General features: G+C 52.7%; 1 pseudogene; it reads left to right on the plus strand.

Moving 5' to 3' along the window:
- The first annotated feature begins 3,061 nt into the window (after positions 1-3,061).
- LOC146821141 (U8 small nucleolar RNA) lies at positions 3,062-3,187 on the plus strand (annotated as a pseudogene).
- The last annotated feature ends 2,043 nt before the right edge of the window (positions 3,188-5,230 follow it).

Below are 5,230 nucleotides of genomic sequence, written 5' to 3' on the forward strand. Positions count from 1 at the left end.
AATGTGGTGGGCCCTCCTTGACACATGCCGGTGTTGGCAGGTTACCAGTGAGGCCTGGCTGCACAGGGGAGGGCCTGACGGGTTTGTGGTCCGGCAGGTGCACAGCATCGCAGGCAACTCCGTTCACGAGGATGGCCTGGGCCTCATGGCATGGTGAGAGGCGCCGCCCTGGCAGAGACGTTAGGTTTTCAGGAAGAGGTGCTACTTATTCACACCCCTACGCTGGCATGGCATACGCAGGGTCTTCTCACTCCGGGCACGCTTGGGGGGGGCGAAACAGGCAAGATTTCCGTGAGGTGCCCCACTGGCTGTGGTGACATGGTTGCGTCTACTGTCCATTACACTCCATACACCAGAGGTGTATGTCGCCATGGATATTGGTGTGTGTTGCATACTGCGGTCTGTCCAGCACATCTCCCTCACTCTTGGCATTATGTACTTTCCCAATCATGGTACTACTGCATCCTTCACACATGCCTGTTTGCCACCTCTCCCCACATTCGGCTGTTGTGTGGCTGAGGTGCCATGCCGTTGACGGTTCATGTTCATGGCTTAGCCAGGTGACTATTGTGAGTTGTTCTGTCGTGTCTGGTGGGTGGGCATGTTGTTGTGCATGTTGGTTGTGATTTTGTGACGTGTGCATTGCCAGAGTTGTGATTTGCTTGGTTGTGGAGTTGAGGTGAGTGGGTGGTCATTTGGAACTTGCCAAGGGGCTGTGCATTCCCTTGGTGCCATCCTGGGAACGCTGGTTGCTGATGGACTGTTGGAGGATGGAGGAATCATGCACACTGGCTGTGTATTTGAAGGCAACATTGTTGGAGGTTCCACGGTGTTCTGTTGTTGCCTTCACATTAGAGTGGGACGTGTACCCTCTGTTGCGGTGATTGTGTGCTGTGTCACCAGGGGGCACAGGTGGGACATGTGTGCTGTGGATTGCACCCAACACGTTTGTGCATCCTCCTATGGCGTATGATCCTTGCTTGGTCTCCAGCTTGACATGTGCATTGTGTTGGACGTATGAGGACTGGGGTACCAGGGTGTTGGTGATGTCCAGGACAGGTGTGAGGGACTGTGGCTGGCAGTGGGATGACTCCGACTCTGGCGGGAGTTGGTTGGGGTGTGCCAGGGGCCAACAGGTGCAGCCAAGCCAGCAGCTTGGTGTGGGGTGGGATGTTGGTTGTCTGCTGTGTTGGTGCCGTAGGCCTGTTGGGCGATGATGGTCGGGGTGCGTGGGTTGATTGTCCCTTTCAGCCTGTGGTGGACTGTGACATTGACAGAGGTTGGGTCTGTGCGGCTGGTACGCTTCCTGGGGGTCCACTGTCTTTGTCTGCGCTGCGTCTGTGGTGGTCCGGGGGGGGGGTTCCGGGTGTGGGTTGTGGTCCTGGGGTGGTGTCGGAGTTGTTGTGGCCCTCTTGGGTGTCCAGGCCGCATGATGGGTGGTTCCATGGCATCTGTTGCCCCTCCGATGTGGCCCTGGGCTGGTCTCCCTTTTGTGGTGCAGGCTGCCATCCGACTTTACACCAGGTCAGAGCAGGTGTAGATTTCCTGGTGCTAACGCGCCTTATCGCCTGTTTTGTGTTTTTATCGCAGTTCTGTCTGGTCGTTGATAATGTTGAGGTGTGATGTTGTCGCGGCTTTTGGCACGAGAACGCCCACTCTGCATCTCATTAGCGATAGCTGCGAGGGGCCTCTGTGGCAATGTTTTTTGAGGCTCCTATCGCGGGTAAACTGGTGCTGTGGGCTGTTTACACCGGCTTGTGAATGGGGAGGTATTTTTATCGCAACTTTGGCTGCGATAAAGTGCCGTTGACTCGGCGATAGTTTCTTGTGAATATGCCCCTTACAAGTTGTAAAATGCCATTTCTGATGGTTTATGTGAAGGAAGGGAACCCTTCCTCACATGAACAATTACACCTGTGACACAAGCATGGTACAAATGTGCCTGCGTGGGCGCATTGCAGCAGTTTGTGGCCAGCGCAGGGGGAAGCACAGGAATGCAACAAATTGTTGTTAATGTCGCATCCATGTGCTTCAAACCTCAATGACTTGCTGCACCGCGCTGCCTTAGTTTATTGTAAATCTGCCCCGAACTGTTTTATTATTTAATACACGCAAAGGAGAAACAAAACAAAACACAAAGCTGTTGCTTTACGAACTTCCAGTAGGCTTTACAAGATTAATCTGCGGCTTGGATTCAAGGGAAGGATTTCTCGAATAGTGCTGGTTAAAGTTTTTTTTTTGGGGGGGGGTGTAACCTCAGGTTCTGATTGGCCGCGGCTATGCCGCTTGTTGTGGGGAGATCGGGTAATAGATGTTTTTCAAACTTTCTTTAGAAAAAACAGATAAAAGCAGAAGCACCCAAAACATATATGAGAAGAGGGTGCCTAACGATCTGTGTCTACTGTTCTTGAATATGTGTAGAAAATTTATTTTCAAGCGGCATGCCACACGAGTAAGCAGAGAACGAAATAGTAGAGACCTTTCAGTGCGCATGCGCATATGCAGCTGGAAGGCTTTCAGAAACGGAACACATCAAATTTCATTTTCCTACACGCTGCATCTCAAAAGTCACCCTGAAAGCAATTGTAGGGGAAAATCATTGCGTACATTTTCGATTTGGTTCTATTTTTCGTCTATCAATGAATCCGTCTGTATTTAAGAATATCAAAATAGGTATGTCAGTAAGTTTCGACAGGCTTTTTGCTGCTCTAGTAAAATTACTGATGCCAAAACAAACCTACAGGACCGTTCTCTGCTGTGGTGAATGGCTTTCTCTGAGTTGTAACATGGCTGCTGCTGTTGAGCTAAGAGCATCAATTGATCTCCCAGGCTACATGAGATGCTAATATATGTAAATAAAAATCGCACAGTCTAATGGGAACCTGGAGAGAAGCAATTTTGTTGAACCTCTTCCATACTTATGCATAACAATAATATTTTTTCTCATACTTTTTAGAAAACAGCTAAACAATGAAAAGTGATTTTGAGTGTCAAATTTGTTCACACTAAGTTTCCCAAGAGCTCTCTATTTAAAGTACTTTATGCGTTGAGCATGTTAGTATCGTCAGTGAGGTTGATCCTTACCTGTTACTCCTCAGGGAGAAACAGTAAATGATGATAGGAGTTGGATGAGTCAATGATTACTCTCTCCAGCCGATTCCGGAGTTCCTGATTGAGCGAGTCTGGAGAGAGAGTGGGCAGCAGCAGCGGAGCAGTGCCGAGTGGTTCGGCAGTGTGGAAGCGAACAACGAACACCCTCCTACCGAAGACCCGCCTGACGCCTTCCGTACCTGCCGTGCTGCTGAAGTCCGTGTTGTTCCTGCGGCGCTCCTGGTGAGGTGTGTTTGCCTTGCTGCAATTCGGACTGCTCCTCCATTGTGGTGCGGCGGCTGGTTCACCGCGTTCCCACTGCTCTGGCTCAGAGGTTGGGGGCGCGGCAGGCTGCCTCGGGCCACTGCGGGAGCCACCTGGCCCAGCTGCCTATCTGCACCATTTGTTCTTCGTCCGTTTGTTCTTCGGCCCGCTGCCAGACTGACTGACTGTGGCAGGGGCTGTTCGCAGGGGCACAGAGTTTGTGATTCCATCACATGCCATCGGAAGTCAGGCGTTCGCAGGAAGACAGGCAAGCAGCGGAGCGGAGCAAGCGAGCGGGGTGTGCTGGTGTGCAGGATTAACAGAGTACTGGAGCTCAAACCCGAGATCAAGACCGGGTTCGACCCGGGCTCCCAGATCTCAGAGTCACCAGCAGATACTGCAGGCACGTCCCTTTTGCCAGCCGAGCCGTGCTGAGTCGCACCGCCCCCGCAGCTGCTGAGGACAAGGACACGGGCGAAACGGAGCAGGCGAGAGGAGTAGGCGAAACAAGGTGGAGAGTCACAGCTGGGCATAACCGGCAACAGCGGCACTCCCTTCCCATCTTTACAATCCAATCCTCTCCAATCCGCCTTGCCCCCCACCAGCAGTGCCTCCCCCACTTAGCATTACCAAACAGCTTAAACAGTTATAACAATACACAACACAATCCAGCAACAATAACCGTAGCGAGGGAGCACGACCACCGTTAGGTGGTGGTCTCAGAGTGTGTGCCCGGGTACCCCACGGAGGCGGCCCAACTAGGTCGGGTGCAGCTTGTGGGGTATCTGCGAGTCCTGCTCACAAAGGAACTCAAGAGTAGCCTGCTGATTGGGCCCACCTGTATCACTGACAGCGAAGCAGCGAAGCAGCGAAGTAGCTGCGGCAGCAGGCTGCAGGAGCCCTCCAGGCGCGGTTTCTGCCCACCCTCCTCTCCATTGCAACTGGACCGCCGGACTCCTCAGATTGCCGGATCATCGCAAACACCAGCCGTCAGCCGGCCGTCAGCCAGGGGAGCCCGGCGTGTTCAGTCCGAGGCGAGAGCTGTCACAACCCGCGTGCACATCCGAGGGCAGAACGGAGGAGGAGCTGTGTGGAGCCGCGCGGAGCCTGGAGCCTCGAGCTCGGAGCAGAGTCGTGTGTGGAGCGAGGAGCGAGGAGCAAGGAGGGGCGAGGTGGTCCTGTGGCAGGCCAGCTTGAGGTCAGTTTCAGGTTGGTGGCCACTGTGACCCCGCAAACCCCCCCCCGCACTCCCCACAATCCCGTCAAACCCCGCCAAAATCAGAGCCGTGTTGGCGGCTATCGACGGCTGCCCATCACGGGCCCGTTCTTGACCACGGTCAAGGGTTACGACCACGACTCTGGCAACGATAACGGAGAGGGAGCGAGCAACATCATGGTCGGCCATTGCCAGGGGACACCGGAGGTGTTGGAGCGAAGCCTGATCCGGGGCCTCGAGCCAGCCCACAAGCTCGAACTCGCACCGGTCCTAGCTCCGGTCCCTGAGACTCCTGAGGCCTTTGAGGTCAGAATCTAAACCTTTTTTTTTTTTCGTTTGAATACACTTGAAAGTAAAGAACTGCTAGAGCAGGCGCCACTCTACTTAACAACTCAACAACTCAGCAATCACTTTGCTACCCATTTAAATTAAAGGCGAAATCAATGTCCCCCTTTAATTAAGTCTGTTTACAGTGTTTCCATCGATCTGGTCCACCACCAAGCCACTCAATTGCAACTCCTTTGGACCACCTGGAAGCTTTTCAGTCAGTCAGTCAGTCATTCAAAACACAAATTACATTAAAAAAAATAAAAAAATAAAAAAAAAATAATAATAAATAATAAAGGGGAAAAGGAAGGGCGCTTGGAATGAGGTCAGGAC

The sequence above is a fragment of the Triturus cristatus genome, chromosome 6, assembly GCF_964204655.1.
Source record: "Triturus cristatus chromosome 6, aTriCri1.1, whole genome shotgun sequence".
NCBI lineage: Eukaryota > Metazoa > Chordata > Amphibia > Caudata > Salamandridae > Triturus > Triturus cristatus.